At 39.8% G+C, this 16,004-nt stretch overlaps 1 protein-coding gene across 1 annotated transcript in view; it reads left to right on the top strand.

Annotated features, from left to right (window-relative positions):
• Positions 1-16,004, top strand: part of TOGARAM2 (TOG array regulator of axonemal microtubules 2) — a 1,500,446-nt gene that overhangs the window by 282,628 nt on the left and 1,201,814 nt on the right. The gene's annotated exons all lie outside the window — the stretch shown is intronic.

The raw sequence follows: 16,004 nt of genomic DNA, 5'->3' as shown, positions 1-16,004 counted from the left end.
CTTGGTTCCTTTGCCAGTTTCTCCATTAAATTACAGCCCCCTCTTGCCTATTGTCTGTATCCCTAATTGCACTCATCCCTATTGGTAGAATCTCCTTTCTCCGTTCCCATTTTGGCTTAGTTCTCAGAATACTTTCTGCTACTTTATGAATATAATGTTCTGTATGATTATTGTTATTCTCCTTAAAGGTCTGCATCTAAAATCCATCTCTCCTTGTTTCTTGATATTTCCCCTGTTTCATCATAATCCCTTTCCATTTTGAATTATAGATTTCTGTTTCTGCTATGTATAAGAGCCTTAACTGTGTAGCTCTGAAATACCCCTTAAAATTGTGTAAGCCTATACCACCTTGTTCTATAGGAAGAATTAGCTTATCCCCTTGACTCTTGCCATCTTCCCCTCCCACATAAAATCCTTCAGTTCTTTATTAATTGCTATCCACAACTTTTCCTCTGGTTAATAAAAATATGCCTGATCTGTGTATAAGATTGAAGGGACTGAAAATGTTTTAATTGTTTGTATCTTACTATCAATATCCATAGAGCAGAGCTTCCAGTTTCTCAGTTTTTGTATTATCTTTTGTTTAGTCACTTCCCACATATTCTTAGCTGCCACACCGGAATCATTTTTAATCCATACTGCAAAATAATTCATTTTATCATGTCCCCATAAATATGAATATTGCTTAACCAATTCATGTGGGGGTACATAATTTACCTCTATTTATTTATTATTTATTTATTTTATTTTATTTTACATTTGTTGACCGGGCTAGTCTAGCTGGAGATATTTCCATTTTCAGTAGAGGCCCGGGGAGAAAAGCTCCACATACTTAATAATAATATAGAAAATACAAAGCAATAAGAGGCAATGCCACGTACCTTAGGAAGGAATTAACATAACATTGTACAGTAAACCATCAGGATTAACAAATTATGGTACATAACATTTACATAACATTTGTTGCCAGAGTAGCAATTTAAAGAAAGAGTGAGAAGTGAGGTTACAAGCTAAGAGTAGAGTATTAGTCAGGGTTGCAGCAAGGGCATAACCAGTGGGTTTTTAGGTGATTTTAAGATTATGTTTGAAGAGGGGAAAGGAGGAAATTGAGGTTAGGTTGGGTGGCAGCATGTTCCATTGCTTACCAGTGGTGATGGAGAACAAGGAGTCACCAGCCAAGTTGTTAGATTTGGGTATATAAGATAGGAGTTTATTAGAGGAGCGTAGGGAATGAAGATTATTATAGGGTGTTATAAGATTGTTTAGTGTAGGTGTATTGTTAGGTAGGTAGAAGATTTTATGAGCAATTGTTAGTTGAGAGAGTAGCAGAGCATTTTGCAGTTCAAGCCAGTCTAGCTAATGTAGATTAATGCAGTGATGGGTTCTATATGGGTTACCAGTTACAAACCTCGCAATACTGTTGTAGGCTTTGGTAAGTTTGTTGAGATTGTTTTGCTTTAAATTAGTATAAATGGGAGAAGCATAGAGGAGGGTAGAGAGTAAATGAGAGTGGGCAACGGTAGTTCTTGCTTTAGGGGTAAGGAAGGGTGTTATCCTATACAAGGAGCCTAATTTTCTGTTAATGGACTTAATGGTGTTATTAATATGATTGTCAAAAGTGAGTTTATTGTCTATTGTAACTCCTAATAACTTACAGGTCAGCTCAGGTGATATAAGGGTTCCATTACTAGCTAGGATGGAGAAGTGTATGGGAGGGGTCTTGTTGTTAGGAGTAATCAGAAGTAATTTGGTTTTTTTGGCATTCAAGAGTAGGCACCGGTTTTGGAACCGTGTTTCTACTATGGAGAAGACAGTTTGGCTTAGAGATTGAAGTTCAGGGAGAGATTTTGCAGAACAGATGATAGTAGAATCATCAGCATACTGTATGCAGGTGGATTGAGGAATAGCTACATGAAGATCATTTATGAACAGAGAGAAGAGAAGGGGTCCTAGAATAGAGCCTTGAGGAACTCCTAGTAAAACAGGGAGATATGAAGACAAGTGATTTTGCCACAAAACAGCTTGTTTTCAGTTGCTGAGGTAAGAGTTGAACCAAAGGATAGAATTTGTATCCAGAGAGAGGGATTGTAGGGCATTAATAAGTAGGGAGTGATTGACCATGTCAAAGGCTTTTGACAGGTCAATGAAGAGTGCAGATGAGAGGTAGTTATTGTTACGGTTGGTGTTAATAGTATTGGTGAAAGATAGTAGGGCAGTGGTGGTGCTGTGAAAGGGTCTAAAGCCATGTTGGCAGCTGGCCAGGATGTTATTTTTGGTTAAGTAGTCTATTAGCTGATGATGGATACATTTCTCCATGATCTTAGCTAAAGGTGAGAGTAGTGCTATGGGCCTATAGTTGGAATACTCATTAGAGTTGCCTCCTTTATGTAAGGGAATGATGTGGGAGATTTTCCAAAGATTGGGGATAGTGCTTTCAGAAATGGTACGGTTAATAAGAATAGATATAGGATGAGCAATTGCTCTGGCTGCAAGTTGAAGGTATTCAGCTGGTAGGTTGTCATCAGAGGGTGTACAGGGTTTTAGCTTGTGGATTAGTTTCTGGATAAAGGAGATTGAGATGGGTTTTATCTGGAAAATAGGAAGATTGTCATGTTGGGCATTAGGTAGGTTAGTGTTTGCAGAGGTTAGTTGGCTGGCCAGGGTTTGAATGGTCTCCGTAAAATAGGTATTGAAGGCATTGGCAATTTCTAGATTGGTTTTATTTTCTGACTGTAGGGGTGGAGGGGTACTAGAATGGCTGGGTTGAAGAAGGTTATTAATGGCAGTCCAAAATTTTTGTGGATTCTTAGTGTGAGACTGTTGAAGTTTACTATAATAGGCTATTTTGTCAGAGAGTATGGCTTTTTTAGTAGTATTACGTAGTTGTCTAAAGTTCAGGTGTTCTGAGACCTCTCTAGTTGCTCTCCATTTAGCCCAGGATTTGTTTCTTATTAGTATTTTTTGTTTTGTGTCTTTTGAGAGCCAGGGAGCAGATTTGAACTTTATCCTGATAGATCTTTTGGGTGCATGGGTATCTAGTATTGTTAAGAATTTGTGGTTAAAGTAGCTGACAGCTTCGTCTAGTGGGAGGATTTTTAGGGGATTCCAGTTGCAGGCATTTAGTTCCATTTGAAATAAGTCAGGATTAAAATGTTTTTTAGTTCTGACAGTCATAAACTTGGGAGGATTGGTTATGTCATTTAATGATGTACGTGGGCAAATGGTCGCTGATATCATCTGGCAGGGTTCCTACTTTATAGTTTTGTCTTTGTTTATTGACTAGAATCCAGTCTAGGATGGTCTCTTTGTTGTTAGGTTTGTTGATTCTAGTAGTGGTGGTAATAGTTTGTTTAAAGTTATGTAGGTTGATATAAGAAGAGGGATGATCATTGCTGATACTATACAAGTCAGTGTTGAGGTCTCCTAGAATAATAGTTTCTTGTGGGTAGGTTGAGGAAATCCAGGACAGGGTATCTTCTATATTAGTAATGTTATGGCCAGGGGGTAGGTAGATGCAGAATATATATATAGCTTTGTTGGAGTTGATTTGAAATTTAGAGATCAAAATTTCAGCTGAGCTATCTTGGGGTGGGTTGTGGGGTATAGGGGTGATAAGAAGATCATTTTTAAAGAGTAAGGCCACTCCACCTCCTTTACGTTTTAATCTGTCATTTCTTAATATGTTATATCCTGGTGGGGTTATTTCATTGTCAGTGGTTGTAGGTTTTAACCACGTTTCTGTGAGGCAGAAGATATCAAATGAGTAAGTACTGAGAAGGGCATGGAGATGAGTTGTTTTGTTGGTTATGCTACGAATGTTAAGATGTCCTATTTTTAAGGAGTTAGGAAGATTAAATAGGGTATCAGGGGAGTTGGGTGGAGAATGTGTAGCAGATGAAAAGTTAGGTTTACGTGGGCCAGGGTTAGAGTGGATGTCACCAGCTTGTAAGGAGGAATATTTGAGAGCAAATATGTGGCTGTGATTAAGGATGGGTGGGATTTATATTTTTTTTACTATAAGGTGGTTCAGTTTTATGGCAGTAAGTCTGTGGTATTTAGCTTGTAGGTAATTGGAGGTGGAGGTGATATTGATGTGGGCTTGGGCTAGTGAGTTGTTAAGGGTAAGTGTTTGTTTTTGTGAGTAGTTATGCAGGTAGAGGTTTTTTGTTTCAAATAAGGTGATTAGATAAGTGGTGGTAAGGACTACTGCAATTGAAGATGTCCTTCAAGGATGCATCTGCAGTCCTTACAAATGGGTTGTCCTGTCATCAGGCAGCCCTTCGGTCGGCCGGATTCCAAAGTCTGGGTCTGGCTTCGGCTGGTGTCGCACTTCACCCGACGTCATAGCTGCAGTTCTTCGGGTATAAAGGCATCAGCTGACGCCATTTTCCTCAGTCTTTCTTGCCGCGTGGCGCCCGAAGCAGAAGCTGTTCGCAAGTGTCGGTCGGTCAGATCCAGAGATTACTACTACCGAATACTACTTTGAAGACTTCTAAAAAGCTAAGTACCCCGTTGGGGACTCTTTCTTGCCTCAGCCGATGTCAGAAAAAGTGAATAACTGTTTAACTTGTGGGAAACAAATACCTCATAAAGATTTCCACTCTTACTGCTTACCTTGTTTAGGCCCAGACCACGACGTAGCAGCTTGTCTAGCCTGTGCTTCTTTTAACCGACGGACGCTTAGACGTCGGTCGGAATTTGCTGAGCAGTTTTTCGGCTCTGATTTTGCTTATATTATGCCGTCGGATCCTCCGACTACACAAATATCCAAAAAACGCAAAGAAAAGGACCGACACTCGCGGTCCGCGGTTTCGGCCGAAACCGCGGTTAAGCAAACTGCGAGTGTCTCGGCTTCGGCCAAAACCGAGCAAGCGGTTCTTTCTTCAGCCGAAACCATGCCTTCTACCGAGGCCTCTTCTAACCTGGTAGAATCGGCTTCTGAAATCCAACCTGCAGTTGTGGTTTCTCAGGAATTATCTGACACTATTCCCTTGGATATTTCAACCCCTGCACGGGGAGCTGCTAGGCCTCCTGCAGCCATGTCAATTAAGGCCTTTGCCAGGGCTAAAGCAGCTAAAGCTACTAAGACTGTGCCTGTTAAGACCCCCTCTCACAGGCCCAGCTCCAGTTCCCAAATGCTTTCTCTGGCAGAGGATCTCATTTCTTTAATCAGGGGATCCCAACCTCATCCAGACAGGGCCTCTCATCCACCTCCAGATAAGAGACCTAGAGCAGAGCCCCCTGAGCCTGTGTCCTCGGATGATTCTTCTGATGATTCAGACAATACAGACCCTCCAGAGGCTCCTTATTCCCCTTACGAAGACTCTGATGCTGAAGAGTCCATCCCTTCTGCCTCTCCACCTGAGGAATTTTCCTTTGGGGAAACCTTGCATGCTATGAGGGAGCAATTTCAGTGGCAGGGCCAAGATTTCTCAGACTCCAGGAAAAGGCTTAGAACCTTTTTGCATTTACCACAACATAGGCCTTTAGCTATACCTCCAGTTCTTTCTGTTGTAGATGATGCATTTAATGAGGCTTGTACTGCTCCTGATTCATTACCTCCAGCCCCTGCTAAGCCCGATAGGTTCTACAGGGTCCCGGGCACACATCACCATTTATACAAGGCTCCTTTTGCAGATCCCGAGACTATCTCCCAGGGGCCTAAGGCAGTAGCATCTACCTCTGCTAAAAATCCCCTCCCCTCAGAAAGGGAATCCAGGTCCTTATAGAGATGGGGTAAAAAAGTTTACACCTCGGCTACTCTGTCAGCTAGGGCCTTGAACTGTCAATTTCATATGATCCAATATCAGGAGTTTATGCTTGATCAGTTAACTAAAAAACTGTCCTGTGATGAACCTTTAGATAAGAAATATGTTCAGGAAATGGTACAAAACATTCAGCAAGTTAGTAACCATTCTTTAAAATGCAGCTATGATGCACTGGAGGCTTCCTTTAGATCAGCTATGACTGGCACAGTTATCAGAAGGCATGCATGGTTGAAAGAGCAGGCCTTACCAGACCATGTCAAATCAAAACTATTAGATGCTCCTATGGACAAGGTCAATTTATTTGGTTCTCCTGCACAGCAGGTACTGAAGAAAATGGAAGAGAAGGCAAAATCTGTACAAACAGTGAAAGACTTCTTACAGGTTCAACCTCCAAGGTTTAGCAGGAATTGGCCCTCCAAAAATTGGTCCTTTCCAGACTCCTCTAAAGCACAGAGAGGCAGGAATAGGCGTTCAAGAGGCAGAAATCAATCCAGGGGTGCCTACAGGGGACGCCAGTGGCAGGGCAACAACCAGCGAGGCACGGACGCAGCCACCACCACTGCAACAGCACAATCACAGTGACTTGGCTCTGGCACCGCCTACCAGGGAACAACTAGAAGCACCCTTAGGCGGAAAGCTAGCCTTATTTTCAAAGAACTGGCATTACATCACAAGGGACAAGTGGATTTTGCAAACTATAGTCCAAGGTTACAGGTTTCATTTCCATACTCTACCAGGAAAAAGAGGAATGCCAAACCTACCACCAAATCAAAAGGCAGAAGCTCTAAAACAAATAGCTCAATTAGTAAGGATGAGAGCTGTGGAAAAGGTACCATCTATGGAACAAGGAAAGGGATTTTACTCCAGACTCTTCCTGGTACCAAGAAAAGAGAAAAATGGAGGCCTATTCTCGACCTGTCCGCTTTAAACACATTCCTCATTGTTCCAAAATTCAAAATGCTGACTCTACAGCAGCTTCTTCCCATGCTGGGCAAGGAGTCTTGGCTGGTAACTCTAGATCTCAAGGAGGCATACCTGCACGTCCCCATACGACCAAATTGCAGAAGATACCTCAGATTTCTTGCAGGATCAGAGCATTATCAATACTCAGCATTGCCCTTTGGCTTATCTACTGCGCCCAGAGTGTTCACGAAATGCCTGGCATCAGTAATCGCTCATTGCAGACTTCAGGGAATCCAAATTTATCCCTACCTGGATGACTGCCTGATACAAGCGGACAACAAAAACAAGCTAACAGAAGACTTACAAAGAGTCATTTACTTGCTGCAAACCCTGGGATATACAGTCAATATAAAAAAGTCAAGTCTGATACCATCCCAAAGAATAACCTTTTTGGGTGCAGAGCTGGACACATCAAAGCAGATGGCATTCCTAACCGTAGAAAAGCAAGAACAACTTCCTCTCTACTTCTTGGCATTAACAAAGCAGGACCATCTAACAGCAAGAAAAGTACTACAAGCCCTGGGCTTCATGGCATCCTGCATAATACTGGTCCCTCATGCCAGGCTGCATATGAGAAAGCTACAGTGGTACCTGAAGAATTTATGGTCTCAACACAAACACAGCCTAGAAACCAAAATTCCACTAATCCCATGCCTGAAGCAAGAGTTCCTATGGTGGGCTCAAGCCTGTCAATCAAACACAGGATTGCCCTTCTACAGCATTCAACCAAGTCAAACCATCACAACGGACACCTCAGACCTCGGTTGGGGGGCCCACATGCTGGACAAGTGCATACAAGGCTTATGGACTCAAGACCAGCTGCACCTGCACATAAATCTAAAGGAAATGCTGGCAGTAAAATTGGCAATCCAGACATTCAGACCATTTCTCCGAGAAGGACAGTTGATGATAAGGACAGACAACACCACAGTTATGTGGTACATCAACAAACAGGGAGGCACACATTCATACCCTCTATGCCGGATGGCACTGGACCTATGGAATGTGGCTCTGATTTACAACATTCAGTTACAAGCAATTTTTGTACCGAGAAAACAAAACATTCTAGCAGATATGTTAAGCAGAACTACCACGGATGCCCACGAATGGATGCTGCATCCGGACATATTCAAAGCCATCACAAGAAAATGGGGACTTCCAGAAATAGACTTATTTGCATCCCCACGCAATCACCAGCTAAAGAAATTCTGCACAAGGACGTACCACCCACTTGCTTGGAAGGTGGACTCCCTATCCTTCAGTTGGAAAAACCTGACAGCATATGCATTCCCACCACTTCCTTTGATGCACAAGGTGCTATTGAAAATCAAAGAGGACCGTCCAAGGATCATTCTGATAGCTCCAGACTGGCCAAGGCAACATTGGTACCCATTACTAAGGAGCATGTCTCGGGAACAAATATGGACACTACCCCTGGTTCCACTGCTGTTAACACAGAACAATTACAACATCCTGCATCCAAACCTGAAAACTCTGCAGCTTACTGCCTGGAACATTACATAAGATCAATTAACCCAAATTTATCCAAAAGGGTTAAAGACATTATCCTTGAGGCTCGCAGACCCTCTACAAGGAAAAATTATGCAGCAAAATGGAAAAGATACCTCATTTGGAGTACTGCAAAGGGAGAAGATGTGTCACAGGTAAACATAGCCAATATCCTGGAATATTTGGCAGAGCTCTTCCACTCAGGCCTGTCCTATTCCTCCATCAAGATACATGCATCAGCCATCTCAGCAGAATACAGCTTGGATCCTCCTGTCTTCTCACATCCTCTGCTCAGGCAGTTTCTGAGAGGAATCAAAAATGTAAAGCCTCCTAGGAAACCACCATTGCCAGCATGGGACTTGAACTTTGTGCTAGAAAAATTGACACTTCCTCCTTTTGAACCAGCAGCAACAGCAGAATTACAATACTTATCATGGAAGACTGCTTTCCTGCTGGCAATCACTTCAGCAAGAAGGGTTTCTGAACTACAGGCATTAATGGCAGTGCAACCCTTCCTGATCTTCCATCAAGATAGAGTGTCCATGAGAACAAACCCGACATTTATGCCTAAGGTGGTATCCAGAGTGTCTTTAAACCAGGTTATCCACCTACCTACATTCTTCCCAAACCCACAGAACAGGGGAGAAAGACTGTTGCATACCTTGGATGTACATAGACAGTTACGCTACTACCTGGACAGGACAAAGGGCAATAGAAAAACTGACCAGCTTCTGGTAGCATATGCAACAGGAAGGGAAGGAAAAGCAATTTCAAAACAAACAATCTCCAAGTGGATAGGAAATTGCAATAGATTTTGTTACTCCTACCATGGAAAGAAAACTCCAGAGAACATCAGGCCTCACTCTACAAGGGCTACAGCCACTACCACAGCTTTCTTACGAGGAGTGGCCACCAAGGACATTATAGAGGCTGCTACTTGGACCTCCGTGCATACATTTGCCAAGCATTATAATCTACCTTTATATTCTAGATCCCGAGCAGGTTTTGCCACTGCTGTTTTGCAAGGGATCCTAACTACACCATAATTTAGCTCTTTTCCTCCTCCCCCAGTTTGGCTATGGTATTCTACCCATTTGTAAGGACTGCAGATGCATCCTTGAAGGACATAGTACAGTTTTGTACCTACCATAAATGTAGATGTCCGATAGGAATGCATCTGCAGTCAGGATTACCCACCCGCCTTCCCCTCTGTGGTACTCCTAGGGTATTTGCTCATCTTATAGCTAGCTGGGGGGGGGGAATCTTTCATGGTGTATTTGTTTGTATATAATGTACATTCATGCTTATTTTTTGTGTTTGCTCTCTACTATTTGGAAACATTGGCATTTATCCAAATTTAGCCTTCCAAGAGGGCACCTGGCATCTGGGGCAAGAAACACTGAGGAAAATGGCGTCGGCTGATGCCTTTATACCCGAAGAACTGCAGCTATGACGTCGGGTGAAGTGCGACACCAGCCGAAGCCAGACCCAGACTTTGGAATCCGGCCGACCGAAGGGCTGCCTGACGACAGGACAACCCATTTGTAAGGACTGCAGATGCATTCCTATCGGACATCTACATTTATGGTAGGTACAAAACTGTACTTTTCTCAGTATTTCCTTTTGTTTTAGTTTCATTAATTTTATATCCTGAAAAGATCTGAAACTGTCTCAAAATGTTCCACAACACTGTAATGCCCTTTTCTGGTTTTATCATGTATAAAACATGCAAATAGAGCCAGCATTTCTTGATTACCATACCAATTATATCCTTGAATTTCTGAGTCCCTTATTTCCTTTGCCAATGTTTCTAAATATATTGCAAATAACACAGGGGAAAGATGACACCCCTGCCTGGTTCCTCAGCTCAAGCAAAAGTCATCAGAGAGGAACCCATCTACCTTAATTTTCACCTTCAATCCCTCATATATCCTCCTAATCAATCTTATAATATTATCAGGGAATGCAAATGCTTCCATTGCCCTGCTCATAAAGTCCCAGCTTACTGTCTCAAATTCTTTCTCTGCATCAAGACCCAAAAACAACAACAGAGGCATTTTCTTAAATTCTGCTTCCCTCTGGATCATCAATGCTCTGTTAATGTTGTTAAATGTTTACCTCCCCTCCAGAAAACCAAACAGATCCATATCTCTCAATTTTGGCACCACTTTTGCCATTCTTTTAGCCATTATTGACATAAACACTTTATAATCATGGTTTAGTATAGAAATGGGCCTATATGAAGCTGGATCTGATGGATCTTTACCCTCTTTAGGTATTACAGTTACCACCGCTTTCTTCTAGGATGTTGGTACTTCTTCTTTTAAAACACTATTAAATAAAACCTTCAAGATCTTTATCCGTTTTTCAATCCTAGTTTCCAAACTTCCATAGGAATACCATCTATTCCTGGAGACTTTCCTGTAGCTTAGTTATACATCACCATTTTTATCTCATCTCCTCCTTTCCTAACTGATAGTAAATGAGCCTCATCTACCTCTATCCTTAGCATATTTAATTTTCCCATAAACATTTCCATTTGCACCTTTTCTACATTTCCATTTTTTTCTGCTTTATTCAGACTTTCATAGAATTTCTGAAACATTTCTAATACTTCAGCAAGTTCTCTTGTTATCTTTGTTGTTATAGACTCCCTAAGCTTGATGACAGCTCTTTCTACTTTCTGTTGCCCAATTCATTGTGCTAAAAGTTTTTGTGCTCCAGAGTTCTTATCAAACAATGGTTGCTTAACAGCAATCTTTCTAAACTCATGCATATTATCGAGGTAATCCCTTACTTTCTCTTTAGCATTCTGCAGTTGCTCCTCTTCTTGTTCTGTGAGATTCCCCCATTTTGCAATACTTTAACATTTGTCAGTCTCTCTAAATAATTCTTGTAACTTAACCATCTCTCCCATTCCTTTATTTCTATCCTATGTTTAAACTCCACTTTAATTTTATCCCACTCCCTAGCTATATTTTCAGAAGAACTTTATGTCTTCTCTAATAGCTCTTGAATAATTACCACTACCAATTCCTTACATTTTTCTCCTTTCAACAGACAGGTAGAAAAACACCATTGTCTCATTTTTATTTCATTACCCTTTGTTTTTATTTTAGTTATTGGTGCATGATCTGAAATAGTTATTAGGTACATAGCAAAACCTTCAATTAAATGCACATGTTCCTGTGAAATGTAAATTCTGTCTAGCCTAACCCAGTTTTTGTAGGGCTCATATTATATGACTGAATGCTTGAAATAGTGACCCATGTATTATCGGACCCAAATGCATGAAACCACAAATTTTCGAAGGAATAGATCGGTGATTTTTTTCCCAGGGAAAAAAATTGCTGATCAAAAAAAAATGTACAAGCAACATAAAGTGGGGGACTTCACCCCCATACCCCGCACCTTAAATATACCAACTCCGAGATCGCACCACAGTGAAGAAAACAACAAAGTTCGGAGAATGGCCCAGAGAATTTTTTCCCTGGAAAAAAAATTGCTGATTCGTTCCTTCGATATTCTGTGGTTTCGTGCATTTGGGTTCAACAAATGAGTGTTCACTATTTCTAGCATTCTATCATGTAATAGGAACCCCTTCTTGTATATTGGGGAATAATATGTAAATTCACTCCGACCTCCTAGTACTGAATTCACATCTTCTCTGCCAAATATTTTCATAAATTTCTTCAAAAATCAACCCTCCTTTGTTATATTTTCCCTTCTGGACCACCCAGACACATCTTCAGTGTCACAAATCAAACTCCAGTTCCCACCTAGAAGTAAAATTCCTTGTTGAAAGCTGATTTTTTTCTCCCAAAATGTTCTTAAGCTTCATTATAACAGTTTTAGATGGAATATAAATACATGCCAGAGTAATCCTCCCTCACCAGTAAGTAGCCACTTACTACTACAAGTCTACCATTATTATCATTTGTATGTTCTTCTATCACCACTGGAACTCGTCTTGCAATTAATATAAGTGCTCTTCTTTTCCTTTGTCCCAGGTATTCCACTGAATAACCATCCTGAAAACCTTTCTTTATCAAACTCACATGTTCAGTTCTTTCTAAGAGTGTCTTCTGTAGTATAGGTATTTGCACTGTACATTTTTTAATATAGTTCTCTACTCTTTCCTTCTTGTAGTTATCTATGAGACCACTGACATTTAAAGACATCACACAAAGCATCATTGTATTAAAAAGTTATTATTCTCAACTTTTATGTATAACACCTTTTTTGTTAAATGTCTAGTTGAAGCTTTGGTGTTACATGCATACACTGTTTGGCAGGTTGATCTTTTGTACAGTTGTTTCTTGTCATATCCATTTTAGCTTATGTCACATCTCATCACAGCTTGCAAAACCTTTGTTTTATTGAAAGCCCGTATAAAAAGAGCACCCCCCCAATACCCCATAAAACCTATTAAGTTAGTAATAACACAAAAAAACTATGTACATATTTAAATATTGAAGTTTTACCCTCCTAATAGGAGCAAATGTTCCAAACTGACAGCCATGCTCACAGACTTGAGTTAACCTGAAAGAAATGTTATCCATGCTAAGACGTATGGTGCAGCCTGTGCTTCTGCTTAGTGCTGTCTGATTTTGTCTTATCTTTATAGTTCTGCCAGCTGGGAAACACTTGAATGCTTTCAGAAAACATTATCTCCTAGCCATTTCTCTTTATCAGATTGTCTGCTGGATACACGAGTACCAGACACAGAACTAAAATTATGCATACATTTGTTTGCTAAAAAAAAGCCTTATAATATTCAATATTGTTTTTCATTTACTTGCTTTCTCTTGAAATCTGTTGCTAGATCAAGGGCCTTAATCCAGTCATTCCCCTCTGCAAGAATGAGAAAAAGCACACTGATTTTTCTTTTGTTATACTTCTTTAGCCAGATTTTTTACACTGCAGTGTCTACATTTCTTAAAACTGAACAAGGAGACAGAGAAAAAAAGGGAAAAAGAAAAAAAAAACAGGAGAAACTGTTTAAATTACTGTCTCTACTACACTTAAAATAACTGAGAAAACTTTACTTTATAGCATGCAAAGAAACTCATGCATTATAAAAATAATAGCATTAAGAAAAAAAATTGTTTTACTTACAGTTAACTTTCTCCCTCCTCTTCCCCTCTCTTATGTATTTTCTGAACATTGATGACATGAAATAGGGCATATGCTTTACAGTCCTCTACAAGTTTAACAAAGTCCAAACATTCCAATATTTCCAGATTTTCTTGTTCTGATATGTTTCACAATTATAATCATTGCTTTGTAATCCCACATTTGTCAATTTCCAAGTTACTGGATTTATTACTGTTCAGCTTCATCTCCCAAGCCTGTCTCTGCTTAATTCCAAAGTATTCTTGATTTTTCTAGTTGACTGTTGTGCTTTTTTCCTTCCCTCAATCATTTTCCATTGAAGTATTCAAAAAGGTTTTATTGGCACAGTCTCTCTGTGGTCTTTATTACTAGATGGACAAGAAGCTGACTCTGCTTCTGTTTCACAGCTCACTCCTTGTTGGACAAACTTTTGTATTTCCTCCTTAACATGTACTTCATCAAAAAATGATTTTGTCCCTCCAGGGAAGAATATTTTGAAGATAGCTTGGCACAGCAGTTTGACTCTCCCACCTGCTTCTAGATATTCCCTGAATAGTGGAATAAATGTACTTCTCTTCTGCCTGGTGTACAAGTAATCATTTTCTACAAACACTCTGCTGTCTCCCACTTTTAGTACTTTGTCCTTCTGCCACAGTTTTGTCAGAATCATCTCCTTCTACTGGTAGGATTGCATCTTTACTATTAAAGGTCTAAGTTGCTTTGTCATAGCCAGGTTTGGAGCATACACACAATGTTCTCTTTCAATTAACAACACCTGCTGTAGAATACCAGTCCAGTTGCTTATTTGTGCTTTCATAAAATTAATACAGTCTCTTCCTTCTCTTGTACAGCAGAACATCTCAGGTTTTCCCTACATGCTCTGTCCTCTTATTCTATTATTTTTAAACATCGCTTCATGAGCAGTCTCATATTTAACCAGCCTTTTCTTCATTTCAGCCTCTGATATTTACAGTTTTATTACCTCAACTGAATATCTGTTTAAAGATTCTTCCATTTTTTTCATCCTGTTGTTGTTTGAGTTGATATACTCCATCAGTATTGTGTTTATCTTAAACAGGTCTGTGTGCAGTTGTCTTATACTTTCCGCTAGGTAACTGGAAGTTATATCTGGAACTTGCACTACTTTTTGCTGAACAGCTGCATTACTTTTCCTAGTCAGTGTTTTTTTCTTTACCTTTTGTATCTGATTTTCTTTCAGGTCCTCTGTATTTCTTTTTTCCTGGCATCCAGGCAGTGCACTTACTAACCAGTTACTGAAAATTACCCAGAAATACAAGACCACTGGCCTTCCCTGCTAAGTTTCTGTTTTCATACTGGAAGAGCTAGATTTAAGGTATTACTCAGTGTGCAGCCATCTTGGAAGTTGGCTAACTTTGTCTTCTATCAATTATAGAAGCAACACTAAAAGTTCATGGAGAAGAAGACACGTTGACAGGTTGTTTCATACCTGTGTTAATTTAGTTTGATAGATATACTTTTGTTTTGTTTTATTATGCCGGAATAACCAACCTCTAATTTAGCTTTCACAGTCAAGGAAATTAGCTGTTTGTTGACTTCTGACTGATAGTTAACCAAGTACAGGATATTCAAAACCATTATGATCCTACCTGTAGATGTGTATTCCTGTCAATAGGATTATGCAGTTTTGTATCTGTGTCAGCAAGACTAGAAATATATATTCACAATCTTCCCATTGTTTAATGTCCATAATCCAAGGAGTAGCTGCAACCAGTTTGCATTAAATGACAGTTGTGCAAACATAATTTCCATTAAGGGACTTGTAAGTTTTAATTTAAAGGCTTTTGCCAGTGTGAAAATAGATATATGTATCTTAGTCATTGTCAATCTGTAAAATAATTATTTCACTTTAATTTTGCCACACCTACTGAAAATGTGAAACTGACTTCCAAGATGGCTGCTGACTGAGTTACAGGTTGATTAGAGTTCTTATAGTGTGAAACCTGAAATATTTTTAAAAAGAACCAGTAAAAGTTATCAGTTTGGGCAGAAGCATAGCTAGGGTGGGGGTGAATGGGCCATTCACCTTGGGTGCAAGGTGACATGGTGCTCCTAGAGTAAGGGAACTTCATGTCAGTAGGAAGTGAGGGTGTGACAGACATACGTGATTTGGCACTCTTATAATAAGCAGCACCAGTTGGAAAAAGGACCTTTTTTAATTTTTATTTATTTGTACCTCACATCATTAGAATGCCTGATGAGGTAGACATGCTGCTGATTTTGGATAAAACTCAGTGGCTAGTAATTACACAGCCTGGATGCCAGGAAATAAGAAATTTTGAGAACATAAGCAAAAATCAACCAAAGAAGAAGAAGAAAAAAATCTAAATTTGAAGAACGTTACAGATGTTCAGCAAAAAGCAGTTCAAGTTTCAGCTTTAGAACAGCAAATTTCTTCTAGTAATTTAGAAGAAAAATAAATAAATCAAATGCACTCAGTGGTGTTTAAAATAACTGAGAAACTGGAGGAATAGAAAAAGTCAATTGACAAAAGGCTGGGAAATAGAAGAAGCTTTAAGTAGCTATTCAGATGAGTTGATAAGACTGCAGAAATCAGAGACTGAAATAAAGGAAAGACTGAGCGAACATGAGGCTTGTTAAGAAAGAAGA

Source organism: Protopterus annectens, chromosome 1.part2 (assembly GCF_019279795.1).
Source record: "Protopterus annectens isolate FY-2018-M chromosome 1.part2, PAN1.0, whole genome shotgun sequence".
Lineage (NCBI taxonomy): Eukaryota > Metazoa > Chordata > Ceratodontiformes > Protopteridae > Protopterus > Protopterus annectens.
Note: the sequence above shows the minus strand (reverse complement) of the source record. Positions and strands in the feature narration are given on the sequence as shown.